Below are 24,636 nucleotides of genomic sequence, written 5' to 3'. Positions count from 1 at the left end.
CTCTGTTGAACATGCATGGCGTGAACTTAAGGAAACAATTGCCCACCGTCCTAATCCTCCTGCTAACATTCAGCAACTGACTGAAGCTGCTTTCGAAGACTGAGATAATCTGCTCTTGAACAAATAGGATTGTGTTGGTTATGCCGCGTCGTATTCTGGCATGCCTCAGAGCCCGAGATGGATGCTCACGGTATTGATCTACAACACCAAACCAAACTCGATCGGGCTACAGCCCTGACAGCCTTGGCTTACCAAGCAACCGCTACTCACCCCGACAGCCTGCAAATTACGAGGTTCCACGTTGTCAGCGATACTAATCCTCTCGATTGTTATTCTTGGCTTTATACATCGGGTAACTCTTCAATTGTTCTCGCGTAGGCCGAATTGAATTCGAGCCAGCTCTAAGATCCACGTAAAATACCCTGACCCGGCCAGGAATCGAACCCGGGATCTCCGGGTTAGAGGAAGGCTCGGTATTCCTACACTTAGGGGCCGGCTTTGTAGCGCCAGCAATGAACTATACTTTTTGTTCAAAGACCTGCATTATAAATTTTGTGTTTTTGTTGAGTTTTTCTTGCCTCTGCATAGGTGACAGTATGTTTGTTTTCTTGGTGTGCACCCTGCGTAATGTAATTTTTACAGCCTACATATATACTGTATATCGAAATAAAAAGTGTTATAAACCAGAATAGGCAGAACGTTTTGAGTAGAAATGAGATAAGATTGCAAACCCGCTTCGTATTAATGACGTTACTTCGAATTTGCACTAAATCTATCATTGAAATGAAATGAAATGGCGTATGGCTTTTAGTGCCGGGAGTGTCCGAGGACAAGTTCGGCTCGTCTTTTGATTTGACTCCCATAGGCAACCTGCGCGTCGTGATGAGGATGAAATGATGATGAAAACGACACATACACCCAGCCCCGTGCCAGCAAAATTAACCAATTATGGTTAAAATTCCCGACCTTGCCGGGAATCGAACCCGGGACCCCTGTGACCAACGGCCAGCACTCTAACCATTTGGCCATGGAGCCGGACAGCCTATCATTAATCGAACAGAACAGAATAGACTTACTCTTCCTCCTATTCTGATCACCAGAAACAGGGAGTGTTAGATCATTGTGACTCGATTTGTTTTGATACATGTATAAGCGGAGGAAGAACTTTTATGACATGTTATACGGAATTAGATTTTTTTAGCCCTAGATCCGTAGTTAAACTGCTTAATACAAATATATGCATTCGACCTAGAAATCTAAGTGCATGACTATGGCAGTCAGAAATGTTCTTTTCACTCGAATAAGAGGTAGTCACCGAGCTCGATAGCTGCAGTCGCTTAAGTGCGGCCAGTATCCGGTATTCGGTATGCCCCACTGTTGATAGGCCTGAGTATAGTTTCCCGTAGTTTCCCGTTTTCACACCAGGAAAATGCTGAGCTTGTACCTTAATTAAGGCCACGGACGCTTCCTTCTCACTCATAGACCTTTCCTGTCCCATCGTCGCCATAAGACCTATTTGTGTCGGTACGGTGCGGCGTATATCAACTTGTAAAAGGTAGGCAGCGGAATAGATTATTTTCAAAATTACCTCCATTACTTAACCCGTTCTTCTAGTCATAAACGTGAATAGTGTTTAGAAAATCAAAACAAACCGCACATTTTCTCTAGCCCAACCGACTTATTCTGGGCCTGTACAACATGAGTCACATATTGCGATGAACCACACCACTGCATGCCTCCAGGAACTTATGACTCAGACAGTGAAATATGTCGCGGTGAAGACTACAAGTCACCACATCATGCACGTTTAATACTGGATCTTTGCATCATTGCCACAAGGAAATATTTGTGATGAAATTTTGAGCTAAACATGACAGTTCCTGTGGTCAGTACTTTAAATACGTACTGTAAACTCTGTCGTCATCATTAAACGTGATCCCAGTTTGCAAATCCGGTTCGCTAGGCCTTGTTCTAGTAATAGCATAGCAGCTGTTGGATCGCGTGGTTTCAGAAGAAACTTTGTCAAACAGTCGGCCACACGAGTAAAACACCAACTACTTGGAATAAATGAGTCATCCTATATAATAATAATAATAATAATAATAATAATAATAATAATAATAATAATAATAATAATAAATAACTCGGTGAAAAAAATAAGGAAAACTGAATCAAGACAAAAGCGAACGAAATTAGATGCCAAAAAATTGAAACATTTCCTACACAACAAAAGATACATTTCCAAACACACAGGACTAAACTATTACGACACGATCATCAAACCTGAATGTGTCTAGCCGGGCTGAGTGGCTCAGACCGTTGAGGTGCTGGCCGACCTCAACTTGGCAGGTTCGATTCTGGTTCAGTCTGGTGGTATTTGAAGGTGCTCAAATACGTCAGCCTCGTGTCGGTAGATTTACTGGCATGTTAAAGAACTCCTGTGCGACTACATTCCGGCACCTCAGCGTCTCCGAAAACCGTAAAAGTAGTTAGGGGGACATAAAACAAAGATTATTATTATTATTATTATTATTATTATTATTATTATTATTATTATTATTATTATTATTATTATTAAATAAGAAAAATCTAAAAGAGTTAAATTGGGCCAAAAATCACAGGTGAACGAAACAGTCTCGGAAACAAAGAGGAAATCAAACAACGCGCAGGCATTCACAGTATCATTAGAAAATACAGATTAAAATTCTACAGAGAGACAAAAAAGAATGAACCCTGACAGACACGCTAAACAAATTGTCGAGTTCTGTGATAACAGATGTAAAACAAAAACTGGTACTATGAGGTAGATCGGCGAAATTAAAAATGACCTTAAAGTGGCAGGAAGTCTTCCAAAATAAGGGAATACCTAGTTCACAAATGGCAAGCTGAACAAGGGGATAAACGGGAGAAAACGACCTGAACAACTCATATCAATTAAATTCAGGTAGCTCAATTATTGTAAGACTATTAGTGCTTCGCCCCAGTGCGCTTGGGCTTATCAGTTGGAAACAACACTTCTCCAAGACCCAGACCGGCTATTTCGATTTTTAATTTAAAAAATAGCTTTTATTCTTTACCTAGAAGGGGAAAGGCTGTCTCTTACACGGTGAACCCCCTCCCTAAGGCCAGGAGAAATGTGATGATTTGCGGTGCAGTGAAGGACGAAGGAGCCGCAATTACCTGGAGATGAGGATGGGAAACCACAGAAAACCGTTCTCATGACAGCCGACGATGGGATTTGAACCCACTCACCTCCCGAATGCAAAGCTGCACTATAGCGATCTGACCGATGTGAGACCACTGCAAGGTATCATGTGATAAGCACAATGCCTGCCGATGTAGTAGGGGAGATACGTATCTCCACTTGCAATGCATTTTTCTTTTCTCGTCGAAAGCTTCAATTATAAATCTTCAACGAAGAAAAGCTTAGCTATGACAGAAAATGTATGAATTTAGGAACGCAAATAATACGAGGAAAAATATAAATCCAAAAGAGAAATGTTCCTGCTATATTAGCTTTCGCTGTTTTAGAGGGAACAAAACTAGTGCTGCCAATGTAGCAATTTTTCCGCTGAACGTGGCTGATTCGAGATGCTTTTAGCAGGACGATCTTTAAAAAAATATGTCATATAGGGTGAACAGATAAATATATATAAAAAGAGGACGAAACTATATAAAAAGGAGGACAATGCCAGAAAAAAGAGGATACAAAAATTCTCCATTGAGAGTCTGATTTTTTTTTTTTTTGCTAGGGGGTTTACGTCGCACCGACACAGATAGGTCTTATGGCGACGATGGGATAGGAAAGGCCTAGGATTTGGAAGGAAGCGGCCGTGGCCTTAATTAAGGTACAGCCCCAGCATTTGCCTGGTGTGAAAATGGGAAACCACGGAAAACCATCTTCAGGGCTGCCGATAGTGGGATTCGAATCTACTATCTATCTCCCGGATGCAAGCTCACAGCCGCGCGCCTCTACGCGCAGAGTCTGAATTTAGACATATATTCTGATATATTTAATTTTCACACACACGTATTCATTTCCATATTATACAGTAAATTCTTACAAAATTTAAACAACGAAACTAATTTATACACCTTGATGGTACTTTTCTGAAGATCCAGTTGCCTTTAGGAGTTTTGGTTTGTCTAACTGTATGCTTATAAAAAGATTTACATGTACATTCTTTGAAATACTTCACCCATTTCTGACTACAAGGTAACTTGTTAAACTCAGGGTCATTACTACTCTCATTCAGGGATTGTTAGAAATTGCAGAACTGCTCAAAAGATTTCACATCGTCTGTTTGAAAGGATTTACGTTCGTTCGTAATCTGTTTTCCCTCCAGGGTCGGTTTTTCCCTACGACTCAGCGAGGGATCCCACCTCTACCGCCGCAAGGGCAGTGTCCTGGAGCTTTAGCCTCTGGGTCGGAGGATACAACCGGAAAGGATGACCAGTACCTCGCCAAGGCGGCCTCACCTGCTATGCTGAACAGGGGCCTTGTGCGGGGGGATGGGAAGTTTGGAAAGGATAGACAAGGAAGAGGGAAGGAAGCGGCCGTGGCTTTAAGTTAGGTACCATCCCGGCATTTGCCTGGAGGAGAAGTGGGAGACCACGGAAAACCACTTCCAGGATAGCTGAGGAGGGAATCGAACCCCCCTCTACTCAGTTGACCTCCCGAGGTTGAGCGGACCCCGTTCCAGCCCTCGTATCACTTTTCAAACTTCGTGGCAGAGCCGGGAATCGAACCCGGGCCTCTGGGGGTGGCAGCTAATCACACTAACCACTACACCACAGAGGCGGACCGAAAGGATTTACGCAGCTTACAAATACAGATTTTTTTTCCAACATTAAAATAATCCATATCACTTTTCAGCGCCATCCATTTCAAACAGACTAAGATCCATCGTTAGAGTTTGATTTTCAAATTTAGCATTTTGTAGCATCTGTATTTTTCAAATTTAGCGTTTGGTAGCAAATTGGTTAAAAATAGGTATAATATGCGAAATTGCACACACAATAGTTGGGAGTGAAATCATACTCTTTAATCACACATTGCTCGTCATTCAGTTTTGAATACACTATGGAAAATAAGACAAAATTCAACGTAAGACTGCAAGAAGTATTAACACTCACATCTTCACAGTATCCCCAATGAACGTTTGTTTCCCCCTTTTTGCTCTTTTTGCCTTTCTATCCATTTCTGCTATTGTGGCTTTCCGCTTGACGCCGCGCTGTTCACATGCTGGTTGGAAAAAAATCGCTCCTTTAGTAGCACATGGTTTCGGTTCTTGCAATGTTTATCCAAAACTTTTTTTCTAGTGGTTTTACGTCGCACCGACATGGATAGGTCTTATGACGACGATGGGATAGGAAAGGCCTAGGAGTTGGAACGAAGCGGCCATGGCCTTAATTAAGGTGCAGCCCCTGCATTTGCCTGGCGTGAAAATGTGAAACCACGGAAAACCATCTTCAGGGCTGCCGGCAGTGGAATTCGAACCCACTATCTCCCGGATGCAAGCTGACAGCCGCGCGCCCCTAACCGCACGGCCTTCTCTGTAAATATTGGAACCCTTTTCAAGGACATTCTGTATAAGAGAAACTTTGAAAAATATGTACGAAAACGGGATTGGATGCGTGATTGTCAATTAACTCATTATTTTGCCAAAAGACCTAAAATATTGTCCTTCAACTCTTTTGAACCCCACGAACCGTCACTGGAAGCACTGCCTCAGTACTTTAATAGGCCTTATGTTATTAAGATAGAGTGGCGTCGCTCGTAATTAGCGTATTTTAGTATGGTCGAACAACATTGTCTTTAATCATCCTATCGAATGTTCTGAATAGCTATACTTTTTCATTACCTATTTGCCACAATTTCCCTTTCTTTCGAAGGCCTTTCCGTAATCTACAAATGTTAATTCTCTTCCCTCTTCTCTTCCTTCGAGTTAAAAATATATTTTCTGCAGTGGTTCTTCCTTTAAGGCGGTGATTAGCACCGTGGCTATGCTTCCTGGATTTCCATCCGGGCGGTTGAGATTTAAATCCCAGTCAGTCCTGAGTTGGAACTAAATTAAGTATGGACGATAATAAATATCTGGGACTAGGACAAATTGAATGAAGTTTTAAGTTTGTACACGCTCTTCCCTTCCTAATTTGACATTTTTCCATTCACCTGGTGTGAAGATGGTAAATTACGAAAAAAATTCAAGGCTGCAGACGATGAGGTTCGAAGCCACCATTTCACGAATGCAAGTTCACCGCGGAACCAACGCACTGCATGGCGTAACATTTAGGTCATCAGCAAACTTGCAGGAGAGCTTTTGACAGGATCCAGCTCCTAAGATCGAGGTTTAGATGGATCATTAAGCTCGATAATTTTCGTGAGCTCGCCCATCTTTAAACTCTTGGCAGCACGAATAATTGGTGCCCTAGTTCCGAGGTGTGAGCAGCCGTAGCGGTGACGTGCTAAGGCTATTCCCAGCTCCAACGCGCGATGGCCACTGGGTCAAACACGCCCTGTGACGTCAGCACCCCGGATACTTGTAAACAAACAGTGCAAATAATAGAACATTTAAACAACAGCCAGCAATGTTGACAACAAGCCTTTGTTCATGAGACAAACTGAAACACGTTGTCAATTGTATGTCGGAACATGTAAACTACATTTTGTGTGAGGATAGGTTCCAAGGCTGGCGAGTAACAGAAAACCCTAAGAAACAAGGATCACCGTAGAATGTTTCGAAAGTGAAATTTAATACTGATGCTCAGTTCAAATATAAGAACATTTTATAGCTTTTTAAAAAACTTTTTCCATCCCACGCCCGAGTGAACTCGGAACTCAATACATTTTCCACCGTTCCAACCTCGTGTTAACTTCGATTTCAAATCTCTCTACACCAATAATAATGTTATTTGCTTTACGTCCCACTAACTAATTTGACGGTTTTCAGAGACGCCGAGGTGCCGGGATTATGTCCTGCAGGAGTTCTTTCACGTGCCAGTAAATCTACCGACACAAGGCTGACGTATTTGAACATTTTCAAATACCACCGGACTGAGCCAAGATCGAACCTGCCAAGTTTGGGTCAGAAAGCCAGCGCCTCAACCGACTGAGCCACTCAGCCCGACAGTCCCGAGTTTAGTCTGACGTTGAAGTTCCGTTGTTCATCACGAGGTGGTATCATCTGACAGTTCCCTGTGAATAAATAATAATAATAATAATAATAATAATAATAATAATAATAATAATAATAATAATAATAATAATGGCGTACGGCCTCCGGGGAGGCCTGGTGCAGGTCCTGCGCGCTCTACCGTTGATAAAATCTAATACTGAAGAGTACACAGCCACCCAGTCTTCGAGCCAGAGGAATTAACACATTGAGATTAAAACCCCCAACCGGGCCGGGATTCGAACCCGGTACCCCATATCCAACGGACAGCATGTCAACCATTTAGCTACGGAGCTGGGCAGTGCCCTGTGAAGAAGACAGTCGATTCGATTCATCACTTTACAATATTCTTACCATAACTCTAAGAATGTTATTGGCTCTACGTCCCTCTAACTACTTTTATGGTTTTCGGAGACGCCGAAGTACCGGAATTTAGTCCCACAGGAATTCTTTTGCGTGCCAGTAAATGCACCGACACGAGGCTGACGTATTTGAGTACCTTCAATTACCACCGGACTGAGCCAGGATCGAACCTGACAAGTTGGGGTCAGAAGGCCAGCGCCTCAACCGTCTGAGCCACTCAGCCCGGCTACCATATTCTATGCCTTGTGTTCAAATTTGACAGCTGTTATCTATCTTTCTACATATCTCTACCCAGGAGTAATGAAGGCATGATGGGGGATAATATTTTAAATATTGTCTGGAATTATGATAAATGTGACTTTTATTACGATAGTGAAGACAAATTTGCAGTGAATGAATCTGTGGAAACTGATCACACAGTTGTTCAGTTGCGGCGAAAGAGGCAGAGAAAACATTTGTTAATGTCTTTGCAAATATTTATAATATGATTCCAACCACTCAGCCCATTTCAGCCACTGCTAAAACATCCAGAAATACCGGGTATGGGCATGCATAAGGGTGAATAGAACTTGGCAGTGAAAGGGTTAAACCGATTCCCACTTGAAGGAAATACTTTGTCTAATAATTTCTTTCTCTGCAGCGTTGACCATATTTCGGTGAGGTACCGGGTTTTACATGTGTATTTCACCCTGATTTACGGCCGAATACCATTTCGGACGCCAAATACCTGAGGAGGGATTGAACTCGTGACCTTGTGAACCTAAGGCCTTAACGTTGATCATTTAGGGAATTAGTCAGACGATTTAGTCTGATAATACCAGGGTTTTAAATTAAAAAAAAAAAAAAACGTAGTTACAGTATATTCCGTAGCAAGAGAACATGCACCACCAGCTGAGTGGCAGGCGCGGCTTCATAACACAATCCGCAGAGCTGCAGAACCACCACAATGAGATATAAATTTAGAGTCCGGATTATTAGGTGCTGATAGGTTAGAATGCAAACTTACTTAAGCCAGTAACAGGTATACCCTACACTGTACAACGGTTATGCTATGAGGTTTGCATAAATATTAGGGGTACAGCCTAAAGAACTCCTTGAACTTATTCTACTCTTCCTACATTATGGTACAACGGGTTGCATAACACTTCCTACAAAGCAAATTACTTTGCATTCTAACCTATTACCACCTAAAAATCCGAGGTATAGATATAATATACAGCAACGGGCGATCCCATATCCTTTATACTGTGTGATGTCGTAGAGACAAAGTTCTTTGAAGTCATTTTAACTAGGCACACAATTGGTAGGGAATCTGCCTCCTGGCGGTTAGCCCTAAATGCAGAGGAATGATGACATGATGTAAAATAAAAACTAGACGACCCGTGCTTCTCCGCAGTATTCGTTATAAATACTGTAGGTCAAATAACATGCCTTGATATAAAATTGCTCCGCGCGCTGCCCGGGTACTTGTTTTGCACGCTTACTTTTATGATTTGTATTATGGGTGAAAATCATTGTAAGTACTCAAGTGTTAATATAAGGAAAGATCGTCATTAGGGAAATCACATAAATGAGTAAATAAAGGGCTCATCCCTGCACAGGGTTATGAGGGTATTTATGGGTTGTAGTAAGGATGTAAAGGAGAGGGCATATAAGTCTCTGGTAAGACCCCAACTAGAGTATGGTTCCAGTGTATGAGACCCACACCAGGATTACTTGATTCAAGAACTGGAAAAAATCCAAAGAAAAGCAGCTCGATTTGTTCTGGGTGATTTCTGACAAAAGAGTAGCGTTACAAAATTGTTGCAAAGTTTAGATCAGGAAGACTCGGGAGAAAGAAGACAAGCTGCTCGACTAAGTGGTATGTTCCGAGCTGTTAGTGGAGAGATGGCGTGGAAAGACATCAGTATACAAATAAGTTTGAGTGGCGTCTTTAAAAGTAGGAAAGATCACACTATGAAGAGAAAGTTGGAATTCAAGAGGACAAATTGGGGCAAATATTCGTTTATAGGAAAAGGAAGTAGGGATTGGAATAACTTACCAAGGAATGTGTTCAATAAATTTCCAATTTCTTTGCAATCATATACGATAAATCTAGGAACACAACAGATAGGTAATCTGTCACCTGGGCGGCTGCCCTTAATGCAGATCAGTAGTGGATTGATTGATTGATTGATTGATTGATTGATCGATTGATTGATTGATTGATTGATTGATTGATTGATTGATTGATTGATTGATTGATTGATCGATTTATTTATTTATTTATTTATTGATTGATTGATTGATTGATTGATTGATTGATTGATTGATTGATTGATTGATTGATTGATTGATTGATTGATTGATTGATTGATTGATTGATTGATTGATTGATTGATTGATTGATTGATTTTACCGAGCTCGATAGCTGCAGTCGCTTAAGTGCGGCCAGTATCCAGTATTCGGGAGATAGTAGGCTCGAACCCCACTGTCGGCAGCCCTGAAAATGGTTTTCCGTGGTTTCCCATTTTCATACCAGGCAAATGCTGGGGCTGTACCTTAATTAAGGCCACGGCCACTTCCTTTCCACTCCTAGCCCTTCCCTGTCCCATCGTCGCCATAAGACTTACCTGTGTCGGTGCGACGTAAAGCAACTAGCAAAAAAAAGATTGATTGATTGATTGATTGATTGATTGATTGATTGATTGATTGATTGATTGATTGATTGATTGTAGAGCTTTTAGTGTGGCATTGATTCATAATTTACGATTTCTTTTACAATTCGTTTTACGTCGCTCCGACACAGATAGGTATTATGGCGACGATGGGATAGGAAAGTGCTAGAAGTGGGAAGGCGTCGACCGCGGTCGTAAGATACAGCCCCAGCATTTGCCTGGTGTGAAAATAGGAAACCACGGAAAACCACCTCCAGGGCTGCCGACAGTGGGTCTCGAACCCATTCTCTCCCGAATGCAAGCTGATAGCTACGTGAACCAAACCGCGCAGCCACTTGCTTGGTTTTTACGAACTATTTTGTAGCTTTAGAATTATTGTTGTATGTTTATTTAAAGTTTTAGTTTTATAATATCTTGATTCGCGAGGAACTTTGTCAGACTGTCTGGGAAATAATTGATCCTTTCGAATAATAAAAAGTGATAACTATATATATATATATATATACACGTCGCGCTATAGATATGATGTACACGATTCCAATATTGTCGTTGCGACTGTCACCAATCAGCCTAGAGTAACCCAAAACTACGAATTCAGTATTTATCTTGGTCATTTTGGAGATTTTATTTCTTAATATTTGCATGCCGATGGAGTCCGAAATTGAACTTAAACATCCAGAGGGTCACAATTCATCTGAATGATGCCGAAAAGCATGGGTTTGACACTGATATTTGTCGTTTTCAATGAATTTTACGTCCGACTCGTTGGCTGAACGGTCAGCATACTGGCCTTCGGATCAGAGGGTCCCGGGTTCGATTCCCGGCTGGGTCGGGGATTTTAACCATAATTGGTTAATTCCAATGGCACGGGGGCTGGGTGTATGTGTTGTCTTCATCATCATTTCATCCTCATCACGACGCGCAGGTCACCTACGGGTGTCAAATAGAAAGACCTGCACCTGGCGAGCCGAACCCTTCCTGGGATATCCCGGCATTAAAAGCCATACGACATTTCATTTCAACGAATTTTACGTGTCACTCCCGCCCAACCCCCAACCGTAGGGAGGTGCTAGGGGTTTCTTACACCCCCATCCCACAGTATTTTGCTCCAGATAGCAAACTGTATGTGTATCAAGTTTGGTTGACAGCTTGCTAAAACATTCACAGTACATACAGAATCTCGGCCATTTTGAAAATTTTCTTTTTCACTCCTTCTCACCCCCCCCCCCCCCCCCCCATGTCGGTAATGGCTGAACTTGGACTTAAAAGTCATCCGGAGTATCACTATTCATCTCAGCGACCAACAAAACTGGATTCAGCACTAATATTGGTCGTTTTTTTAATTATTTTATACGTTACTCCCACCCCACTCCACTCCTACGGGTGCTATAGTTGGGCCCATGAGAGTTGAAGTTTGACATTTGAGCGGCGAAAGCAGGAACTACGAAGTAGGCTGCGTTGTCATAGTTACCTCAGTCCGCAGCATATCACCCTTTAATACAGGCTGAATATTATTTATTTATTTATTTTTTTTTTGCTAGGGGCTTTACGTCGCACCGACACATATAGGTCTTACGGCGACGATGGGATAGGAAAGGCCTAGGAGTTGGAAGGAAGCGGCCGTGGCCTTAATTAAGGTACAGCCCTAGCATTTGCCTGGTGTGAAAATGGGAAATGCGAAAGGCTGAATATTTAATCGACTATGTTGGCCTAATGCAATTCAATGAACTTTGACCTGTTCCGAAGCTCGTGCTAATAATTCCGGCATTTAAGACAGAACACATCATTGCCGATAAGTATGAGATTTCATATTCACTAAAATGACAATAACCTCAAGAGATGTCCCCCTGTGGGTGGGGGCGGTAGAATAACACCCACGGTATCCCCTGCCTGTCGTAAGAGGCGACTAAAAGGGGCCTCAGGGGCTCTGAATTTTGGAGCGTGGGTTGGCGACCACGAGGCCCTAAGCTGGGTCCTGGCATTGCTTCCACTTACTTGTGCCGGGCTCCTCACTTTCATCTATCCTATCCGACCTCTCTTGGTCAACTCTTGTTCTTTTCCGACCCCGACGCTATTAGGTTTGCGAGAGCTAGGGAGTCTTTCATTTTCACGCCCTTCGTGGCCCTTGTCTTTCTTTGACCGATATCTTCATTTTTCGAAGTGTCGGATCCCTTCCACTTTTTCCTCTGATTAGTGCTATATAGAGGATGGTTGCCTAGTTGTACTTCCTCTTAAAACAATAATCACCACCACCACCACCTCAAGAGATGCACATGTTAAACAGAGAACAGAACTGTACAACCAGCCACTGATTAAGTTACAAAAAAATAAGCTAACAACGAAAATAATATTCAGGGAACAAACACTTAAATTATTACATAAACCAGCAACAACTAACACAGCTAGCACAGTACTATCCCGAATATCACAAAAGCGACTGAGAACAAGCCAACACACGTGGCGATATCTCTGTTATCGTTGCCATAGCAACAGACCATTTTCGAGCAGCGTTAGTCAAGTTTTCCTCGCCGGTGGCGCTAAACGTCAGACTTCAACCCCCGTGGGTCCAACTATAGCCGTGTTACTCCCACGGTATTTTTCTCCGGATAGCATTAAGTCATGTGTGCACCACGTTTGGTTGAAATTGCAGTTTTGACTATAGTCGCCGTCATTTCTAATCGTTTAGCTTCGCCGATATCTGTACGTAACGATATTGCTCCTTAACTGTGTGCAACCCATTAGGTACAGAGTGTATTGGGGACTAGGGTAAGCCTTCGCCTGCAATATTATTGAAGCGATCATTTAATGACTTGATTTTAGGATTACTCAGTTTTGACTGAACTTACAGACCTATTAATGCTTGATGATTCATTGGCGGGTAATTCCAGAGAGAAAAATAAAAAATAAAGCAAGTCGGTCCGGTAGAACGAACGGACGGACTGGGCAAAACTGGTTTTTAGTAAACTCTTAATAAAATAAATAAATAATAATAATAATAATAATAATAATAATAATAATAATAATAATAATAATAATAATAATAATACCGGGCGAGTTGGCCGTGCGGTTTGGGGCGCGCGGCTGTGAGCTTGCATCCGGGAGACAGTGGGTTCGAATCTCACTGTCGACTGCCCTGAAAATGGTTTTCCGTGCTTTCCCATTTTCACACGAGTCAAATGCTGGGGCTGTACCTGAATTAAGGCCACGGCCGCTTCCTTTCAACTGCTAGGCCTTTCCTATCCCATCGTCGCCATAAGACCTACCTGTGTCGGTGCGACGTAAAGCCAATAATAATAATAATAATAATAATAATAATAATAATAATAATAATAATAATAATAATAATAATAATAATAATAATAATAATAACAAATTGCTCTGTACCCAGTTTTGTTTTATCTTCCTTCCAAGTTATCTTTTATTTAACCACTAGCTGATGTACCCGTGCTTCGCTACGGAATTCTAAATTTTATACAGAATTCTAGGTTAGATAGTGTTAACGTTGTGAGCAAGATTGTATTAAGTTGCATAGCTCTTAACGTTGCCCTAGAAGCACGACGGGCAAGTCACCAACGTCGTTTCTCATATTAAGACTGGGTTAGGGAATTTTCATTGTAATGGTCGGCCACCTTGCCTTCCGTCGGTCACAATCAGGTTGGGGAATTTTCATTATAATGGCAGACACTCACTCTCCGCCTGCCTTTATAGATTCTTAGAAAGACTTTCTTAGTGGTTTTCCCAATTGGGTCATTACAATGACGTCGGTAGGAATGGTGCGATTAAAAGCAATTCCTTCATATGAAATACTCGATCAAATGAAAAACCACACATTTCTTCACTTTTAACGAACAGTACTATGCTGCCGAACTAACAGTCCAAAGCTACAGAGCTGGAATGACCAAGACGCAGACATCCGTGATCCACGAACAATCTTCGTCCTTTTTTCGGCGGTGGGGGGGGGGGGTAGTGCAAATTGTGGATAGTCCCAGGGCAAAATCTATGCCCGTTTACTTATCGGCTTCCTGGGAGTACTCGATGAGTCGGAAAATCTCAATTCACTACGCTGGCGGGGGAAAGAACTAACTGACGTGGAGGCAATTTTTCCTCCAAGCCAGAGAAGAAACCACATATTCGCTGCTAATTTGGAATAAAATTAATGTAGATTTAATGAAAGTGAAGAGGAGAATGCTTTTCCTAAGAAACGGCTCTTTTCAAGGTTGAATTTTGAGTTATTTCGTAAATTCTGGTACTATAATTTGGAATAGGGCTAAATTACTAACTGAGCCTCTGACAAGTGCGCACACTGCTCATTCTAAACAGCGCGTCAGAGTAGGTATCGAATAGCTGACATACTATGATGAACCAGTGTGTTACGTACCAGCAGTATCAGAAAATGTATGAACCAGAGGATTGGCATGCTGAAGAAGAAAGTTATCTAACTCCTCAGCTATTTTCCGCCAATATTCAGTTAGGCTGTTATACTCGGTACGCAGCAGTGATCCCATCTATCGGAGTTGAATGTCACCGTAAGAGACAAAGAACATTACAACAAACAACGGTCAGTGTAATGTTATTGTTGATCTATGTTACGCGCTTTCGATATTGTAGGCCTTCGCATTATTAATTGTCTTCTGGTTCTGAAATACCACACTTATCATAGTCGGTACGGTAAAACTGAATAAAACATAAATGATCGGAAATTATATTCTCTATAACTTTTGTTATGTAGTACTTTTCCATAGGACCAAGAACATGGGTATTTAAAAATTAAATTTTAGGTGCCTTCCCCTAAACTACCATTTCACCCAGGGTGAATAACATTGTTTATAGCTTAAACTGTAGTTTCTTATTCCCCGACTCTATATACCGATTTTCATTAAATTCTGTTTACCCATTTTGTCGGGTCTCGGCGTTGATATGGACTTAGTAACAAAAATCCAAATTCATGAATATCTCTGTTATCATAGCCGGTACGATAAAAATGCATAAGACGTAAATGATCACAAATTTAATTATTAAGTATTTATCGATATGACCACTAATAATTTACATATTTGAGAATTTAATTTTAGGCCTTCCCCTAAACTACCATTTCACTCAGGGTGAATAAAATAATTTATAGCCTAGATTGTAGCAGCTAACCCCCCGACTCTACATACCGATTTTTATTAAATTCTCTTCAGCCGTTTTCTCGTGATGCGTGTACAGACAGACAGACGGACAGACAGACAGACAGACAGACAGACAGACAGACAGACAGACAGACAGACAGACAGACAGACAGACAGACAGACAGACAGACAGACATTACGGAAAAGTTAAAACTGCATTTTCTTGTTACTGTGGACATGATCGATACAGAAATACCATTCTTTTCAAATTCTGAGCAATGTACAGACAAAACTCTTATTTTATATATATATATATAGATTATCATGACAATGAGAATGTAACTTCCCGTAGAGTTTTGCTTGGCCCTCTTTTCGATGTAACCTGTACAAACGACGTGAAATTAAAGGGTCCTTCAAAAAGTGCGCTGATTTTTAATCGAGCGGTATATTTTTGTTTCTCTGTTGTCGACATTGTTGCGTATCGTATCGGTATCCATAAACATTCCCATTGTTACTTCAGTATGAATGTTTCGCATTTCTCCATTGTATGTCTAACCATGGAGCAGTTTACTATTGCTCAACATGTGTTACTTGTGAAAACGTTTTATCAGAACAGAGTTACGCAACAAATCTCAGACGTCTTCGTCAGATTCTAGGGCAGGGCCTCTCAGGGTGCATGCGCCCGTGCACTGCACGGCGCAAGGTGCAGGAGCGACTTCACTAGGTTGACTAGAGTGCAAACCCCCACTCCACTTCCCCTACACTTGTCTCACCCGTTCGGCCTGTCTTCGCCTTCTCCACCTTCACCTCTGATTCTCCCCTCACTGCGAAATGTTTATGTGCGGTGAGCGGTGACATTGTTATATGGAACAACGTTACCGGTGTTAAAACACTCTTCTTTCAATTTGGTTTGAGCAGACAATTTATCCCCTCTAGCTCTTCTTTTCTTTTATCTTTGCAATGATACCAGTTATACCTGGCACAAGGGACAGCAATTCTGAGAGGCTTCTTCAAATTACAATCAGAAATAGTTCTACTCGCACGCAATCTAGTTTTCGTACAAGTCAAAACAGGAAAAAATACCTCTCACAGATGCATGTGGAACCAAACAAAGAAATAATCTTAGCTGTTTCTCGATGCAGCTTAGGAAAATCTTCCTTCGGCAAATTCTCGTGGAATTTGAGCAAAGCCTTTGTATTGGAAAATATATATTTTTGATTAACTTATCACATAATTGTTGTCCCATGGATTAAGCATTTGGCTTTTTCGTCATGACTGAAAAAAAAAAAAACCGAAAGTTCCCAGTTCGATTGAAATGGACTTTCGGAAGTCTTTGCTTTCTTCGAAACAGGTTGCTCGATTATTATGTTGTTGCCTTACGGTTATCTATTTCACTGATAAACAAGCCGTCTATCACCGAACGCTTCGTCGCTCTCAGCACACTACACCACCCGAGTCAAGCCGAGTTGAGCCGAGTCGGACCGATGCACACTGCACGGAGTCTCTGTGCCTCGATTTGCATGCAGGAGATTTTGGGCGTTTGAGAGGCCCTGTTCTAGGGCATAATAAAGCACCGAATGAATCACCACTTCATAGATATATGGAACATGTTCAACAGTGAACATTAAAAGTTCTGGTCGTCCACGTTCTGGCCGATCTGAGCAAAACATTGAAGTGGTTCGTAGCAGTGTGGCTGTTAGTCCAATGAAGTCTGACTTTCACCGTTCCTAAGCAATGGGCGCAGGATATCTTCAGCACAGCGAATTCTCCGGTATGATTTCCATTACCATCCTTACAAAATTCAGTTAACGCAGCCGTTGAAAGTGGCCGGTCACGAGAAGAGGCGAAATTTTGTGTCGAGGCGCACTTCCATTTTAACGGATAACGTATGTTAATAAACAGACCTGCCGTATCTTGGGGGAGATAATCCTTTTGAGCTTCAGGAAAGAGAAATTCATTCACAGAGTGTGTTTGGCGTGGCTTTTGGGCGGGCGGCATCATCAGCGCTTATATTTTGAAGATGAAAAATGACAGGCTATGACAGTTAATGGAAATTGACACCGTGAGATGACGATGACATTTTCTTTTGGTTTTATTTCAATGGAATGGACGCTCAAGACTTGTGGTTTCAACAAGATGGGTGCCACCTGTCACATTTCCCGGAAAAAGAACCAAGTTGCTCCATGTGCAGTTTCCTGATCGCCTCATCTCGCTTAAAGGTAATGAACAATGACTACTAAGGTCAAGTGACAACCCCTTGCGAGTTTTTCTTTGGAGTTATCTTATATCATTAGTGTGTGTCGGCTGCCTCTGTGGATCCGTGGTAGAGTGTCGGCCTCCGGATCCAAAGATAGCGGGTTCGAACCCGGCAGAGATAGCCGGATTTTTGAAGGGCGGAAAAAAGTCCATTCGACACTCCATGTCGTACGATGTCGGCATGTAAAAGATCTCTGGTGATACATTTGGTATTTCATCATCATCTGTTTACCCTCCAGGTTCGGCTTTTCCCTCGGACTCAGCGAGGGATCCCACCTCTACCGCCTCAAGGGCAGTGTCCTGGAGCTTCAGACTCTTGGTCGGGGGATACAACTGGGGAGTATGACCAGTACCTCGCCCAGGCAGCCTCACCTGCTATGGTGAACAGGGGCCTTGTAGGGGGATAGGAAGATTGGAAGGGATAGGCAAGGATGAGGGAAGGAAGCGGCCGTGGCCTTAAGTTAGGTACCATCCCGGCATTCGCCTGGAGGTGAAGTGGGAAACCACGGAAAACCACTTCGAGGATGGCTGAGGTGGGAATCGAACCCACCTCTACTCAGTTGACCTCCCGAGGCTGAGTGGACCCCGTTCCAGCCCTCGTACCACTTTTCAAATTTCGTGGCAGAGCCGGGAATCGAACCCGGACCTCCGGGGGTGGCAGCTAATCACGCTAACCACTACACCACGGAGGCGGCACATTTGGTATTTACCCGACAAAATTAATTCAATCTCAGCCATAGACGCCCAAGAGAGATCCAGTTTACTCTGTCTGCCATCTAGCGGACCTAGAGTAAACCGGAACGTCGAAATTGACGAGCAGACAGCCAGATGGCGTCAAATCGAAATGTCTGCAAAACGGTAGCTGAGACCATACGATTATTATTATTATTATTATTATTATTATTATTATTATTATTATTATTATTATTATTATTATTATTATTATTATTATTATTATTATTATTAGTGTGTGTCAATAAACCCCGAAACATCCACGTGTTTAAGGAGAAAATTCGACGAGTTATTAGAGAAATCCAAGCGGAATCTTGTCAGGCAGTCATTGCGAATATTACGGACAGCGTTCTAGCATGCCAGGGCAGTAGGAGAGGTGATATGCCCAAGTCATTTTCCATGCTGTACCTGAAATGAGAACGTGTGATGAACATGTTTGTGTATTTTGTTACTATGTTTTGAAAAAATAAACCAGCACACTTTTTTTTTTTTTTTTTTTTTTTTTTTGCTAGTGACGTTACGTCGCACAGACACAGATAGGTGTTATGGCGACGATGGGATAGGAAAGGCCTAGGAGTTGGAAAGAAGCGGCCGTGGCATTAATTAAGGTACAGCCCCAGCATTTGCCCGGTGTGAAAATGAGAAAACACGGAAAACCATCTTCAGGAATGTAGACAGTGCGATTCGAACCCACTATCTCCCGCATGCAAGCTCACAGCCGCGCGCCCCTAACCGCACGGCCAACTCTCCCGGTACACACTATTTTGAAGGACCCTGTACTAGTATTAATAAACCCACTGACACACTGGAACGAAAAGCGCTGGTGATTTCGGGATTTTAAAAAGCCTGAAGATCTTTAATACTTAAACAGTAATGGGAGCTGCCTAGCCGAGGCAGCAGGCTAGATTTCCCAACTGAATGTCAAACGAAATAAATAAATCAGAAACTAGATTTCTACTTTTGAAGAGGCATAAAATGGTCCTGAGGTTCACTCAGCCTACATCCAAAAAGAGTACCATGTTAATTCCTGTAGGGCAAAGGTGGCCGGGCATTGAAAACATTTCTATCCCAATCAGCACGGAGGTTTAGTGGAAGCCTTCACCTTCCACTCCAAGTGCCGACACGGACTGTATGGGGATAGCTTGGCTTTAATACAGTAATAGGGGTCACAATTTTTAATGTGTGAAGTCAAGTCTCCATGGTCTGCCACCGTGATTAGCCAGTTCAAGTCTTGGTGGTAAAAAAATTTTCATTGTCAGAATGTTAGTTAGCAGGGTACGAGAAGGAAGGGTATACAATTTATATTTATATTTGCAAAAGCCTTGGCTCAATTCCAAATAAGTCTGCAATGTTCTTATGGAGTGAGGGCATATGAAGCTATTAATGGAGTTTCGTCTGTCGGGTGGTGATATTAAGCTTTGAACAGAAGCGTAGGTGTTATTTGACAGGAGTAGGCTAAGTGTCAATACAGGTTTCACCCTCTCCCTATTACCACCACCACCACCACCACCACCATTACTACCGCAGATCCAGATGCACACACAGGTTGCCCGTAAGCATCAAATAGAAAGACTTTCACCAATCAGTCAATCAACAAAGTTGTAAAGTAAACTCGTATCCTCGTTCCGAGTTGGTGCAGCTTCTTTCAGCTCACATGCAATGGGGGTGTGCCTGAAAAGCGCTGCACCAATTTGGGACAAAGACAGGCATTTGCAATACAGTAGTTAAATAATAGTATGAATATATAAAACTTAATGAAATCTGAAAGTTTGAAGCCTATAACAGGGTACCATGTCGATTACAGTTGCAGTTACTTGTGAATTCCTAGTTCTAAGATGATTTTATGATTATTCAAAGTAGCGGTTCAAATACAGTTACAAGCATTCATCTGCATTATTATTATTATTATTATTATTATTATTATTATTATTATTATTATTATTATTATTATTATTATTATTATTATTTGATTCAATCCTATAATCTCATTTTGCTATGTATTCATTAATTATTGCTTGCTTTATTGTATTCAATTTATTGTGTATATATGTGTGTGTTACCATTAAAATCATGTAGAGTGAAGCTAACTGCCTAATATCAGATATGGATATGTTTTGTGACACCTTTTGACATTGCAACATATAGTGCAGTACTGCTACCATAACTGTCGAGTCATCGTTCTGTCATTGTATGGATTTAGCGATGAGATCATATTTAGGGAGTTCCAAGTTTGCCTGAGGCTATTTCAACACAATATGTAACATTTGTAGCTAGGTGGGAGTGACATCATATTTGTTTTAGCACTGTTGTGGGTGTTATACCATGTGACAACTAATGTCTATATATAGGGGCTGTATCCTACAGCGGCAGTCAGTTGGAAGTATTATTACATACATATATATACACAATACACAAGAAGTATAACAATTTACATATGATAACAATGACATTTACAATAAGATAAACAAGTTGAAAACTAGAAAAGCAGCTGGAATTGATAAGATTTCTGGGGATATACTAAAGACAATGGGTTGGGTTGATTTTTGTTTGCTTGAAGGAGCTATACCAAATGAATGGCGAGTTGCTATAGTAGCCCCTGTGTATAAAGGAAAGGGTGATAGACATACAGCTGAAAATTACAGGCCAGTAAGTTCGACATGCGTTGCATGTAAGCTTCAGGAAGGCATTCTTTCTGATTATATTAGACATGTTTTGCAAAATTAATAACTGGTTCAATAAAAGGCAGTTCGGTTTTAGGAAAGGTTATTCCACAAAGCTCAACTTGTAGGATTCCAGCAAGATATAGCAGATGTCTTGGATTCAGGACGTCAAATGGACTGTATCGCGATTGACCTGTCTATAGCATTTGATAGGATGGATCATGGGACACTACTGGTAAAAATGAGTGCAATTGGACTAGACAAAAGAGTGACTGAATGGGTTGCTATATTTCTAGAAAATAGATCTCAGAGAATTAAAGTAGGCAAAGCTTTATCTGACCCTGTAATAATTAAGAGGGGAATTCCACAGGGCAGTATTATTGGACCTTTATGTTTTCTTATATATATAAATGATATGAGTAAAGAAGTGGAATCAGAGGTAAGGCTTTTTGCAGATGATGTTATTCTGTATAGAGTAATAAATAAGTTACAAGATTGTGAGCAACTGCAGCGTGACCTTGATAATGTTGTGAGATGGACAGGAGGCAATGGTACGTTGATAAATGGGGTTAAAAGTCAGGTTGTGAGTTTCACAAATAGGAGAAGTCCTCTCAGTTTTAATTACTGCATTGATGGAGTGAAAATTCCTTTTGGGGATCATTGTAAGTATCTAGGTGTTAACATAAGGAAAGATCTTCATTGGGGTAATCACATAAATGGGATTGTAAATAAAGGGTACAGATCTCTTCATATGATTATGAGGGTGTCGTAAGGATGTAAAGGAGAGGGCATATAAGTCTCTGGTAAGACCCCAAGTAGAGTATGGTTCCAGTGTATGGGACCCTCACCAGGATTACTTGATTCAAGAACTGGAAAATATCCAAAGAAAAGCAGCTCAATTTGTTCTGGATGATTTCCGACAAAAGAGTAGCGTTACAAAAATGTGGCAAAGTTTGGGCTGGGAAGAAGTGGGAGAAAGAAGACGAGCTGCTCGACTAAGTGGTATGTAATACCAATATAAATGGTCCGTTATTGGACATTATAAATTTTCCAGCTAACTCATTCTTGGTTGCCAGCGTTTCGCCCTCGTGTGCTAGGGTGGGCTCATCAGTTGGTACCTAGCACACCTACCAATACGCTGGCTAGTGCATACCGTGGAGGCCACTGCGTAGGCTAACTGGAGCCACCGGCAGTGCCAATGCACTAAGAGACTTTGTCTCATCACTAAAAATTGATGCCTGCTTGGCCATCAGATGATATAGATGTTGATTCCCATAGGGAATCTGAAATATTTGTCCTGAATGAGTAAATTTATAATACCAATATAAATGGTCCGTTATTGGACATTATAAATTTTCCAGCTAACTCATTCTTGGTTGCCAGCGTTTCGCCCTCGTGTGCTAGGGTGGGCTCATCAGTTGGTACCTAGCACACCTACCAATACGCTGGCTAGTGCATACCGTGGAGGCCACTGCGTAGGCTAACTGGAGCCACCGGCAGTGCCAATGCACTAAGAGACTTTGTCTCATCACTAAAAATTGATGCCTGCTTGGCCATCAGATGATATAGATGTTGATTCCCATAGGGAATCTGAAATATTTGTCCTGAATGAGTAAATTTATAATACCAATATAAATGGTCCGTTATTGGACATTATAAATTTTCCAGCTAACTCATTCTTGGTTGCCAGCGTTTCGCCCTCGTGTGCTAGGGTGGGCTCATCAGTTGGTACCTAGCACACCTACCAATACGCTGGCTAGTGCATACCGTGGAGGCCACTGCGTAGGCTAACTGGAGCCACCGGCAGTGCCAATGCACTAAGAGACTTTGTCTCATCACTAAAAATTGATGCCTGCTTGGCCATCAGATGATATAGATGTTGATTCCCATAGGGAATCTGAAATATTTGTCCTGAATGAGTACAACACAATAACGGACCATTTATATTGGTATTATAAATTTACTCATTCAGGACAAATATTTCAGATTCCCTATGGGAATCAACATCTATATCATCTGATGGCCAAGCAGGCATCAATTTTTAGTGATGAGACAAAGTCTCTTAGTGCATTGGCACTGCCGGTGGCTCCAGTTAGCCTACGCAGTGGCCTCCACGGTATGCACTAGCCAGCGTATTGGTAGGTGTGCTAGGTACCAACTGATGAGCCCACCCTAGCACACGAGGGCGAAACGCTGGCAACCAAGAATGAGTTAGCTGGAAAATTTATAATGTCCAATAACGGACCATTTATATTGGTATTATAAATTTACTCATTCAGGACAAATATTTCAGATTCCCTATGGGAATCAACATCTATATCATCTGATGGCCAAGCAGGCATCAATTTTTAGTGATGAGACAAAGTCTCTTAGTGCATTGGCACTGCCGGTGGCTCCAGTTAGCCTACGCAGTGGCCTCCACGGTATGCACTAGCCAGCGTATTGGTAGGTGTGCTAGGTACCAACTGATGAGCCCACCCTAGCACACGAGGGCGAAACGCTGGCAACCAAGAATGAGTTAGCTGGAAAATTTATAATGTCCAATAACGGACCATTTATATTGGTATTATAAATTTACTCATTCAGGACAAATATTTCAGATTCCCTATGGGAATCAACATCTATATCATTAAGTGGTATGTTCCGAACTGTTTGCGGAGAGATGGCGTGGAATGACATTAGTAGACGAATAAGTTTGAGTGGTGTCTTTAAAAGTAGGGAAGATCACAATATGAAGATGAATTTGGAATTCAAGAGGACAAATTGGGGCGAATATTCATTTATAGGAAGGCGAGTTAGTGATTGGAATAACTTACCAAGGGAGATGTTCAATAAATTTCCAATTTCTTTGAAATCATTTAAGAAAAGGCTAGGAAAACAACAGATACAGAATCTGCCTCCTGGGCAACTGCCCTAAATGCAGATCAGTATTGATTGACTGATTGATTGAAGTTCAGTTGGTTGGAAGCAGTTGGTTGGAAGGAGATGAATGGAGAGACTTGCCATGGAGTCAGTTGGAGTCAACTGGAAGGAGACAAATAGGGAACAGTGATATGGATATGTAATCGTCAGTGACCAAACGGATTATATGTTGGGAGTGTGTTTTGTGTATCTATTCGGTTGAGTTCTTGTGTCAGTGAATTACTTGTAAAGTTGATTGTGAAGCGTGAATATAATTTCAAGTCATGCTATACCTCATTTTTGAAACTAAAAGTATACTTCACCAAATTAGGCTTGAGATACCTACAGCTGATACCAATTCAGAGGAATACGCTGTAATAACACTCAAAGAGTTCAAGGTACAATTAAGTGAACCAGTGTGGGATAAATTTCATGTACAACTTTTAAATGTCCAGTCAAGAGGATTTCAAATTTAATGCCTACAGTTTCCTTCAGTTATAATGTCAGAGTTTTATGTTATCTTTTGAATTATCACAGTAAATCTCACTTGTTAAAATCAGTATTTAAAAAATATATTTTGTTTAGTATCAAATAAATTAATTGTTTCTTTTCAATAAGTAGATCAGATAACCTCACATTTTAATGGGGAATTCGAACGCTAATCTCCTTTTCTCAGAATCTATATGTTATGCTGTCAAAGTAAGCTTATTACCTCACACCCTAGAGATATTCAAGACTCTCATTCTATTATTGCTACATCTATGTGTAGCTGGCACCCATA

Source organism: Anabrus simplex, chromosome 7 (genome assembly GCF_040414725.1).
Source record: "Anabrus simplex isolate iqAnaSimp1 chromosome 7, ASM4041472v1, whole genome shotgun sequence".
NCBI lineage: Eukaryota > Metazoa > Arthropoda > Insecta > Orthoptera > Tettigoniidae > Anabrus > Anabrus simplex.
This window is presented reverse-complemented; position numbering follows the sequence as displayed.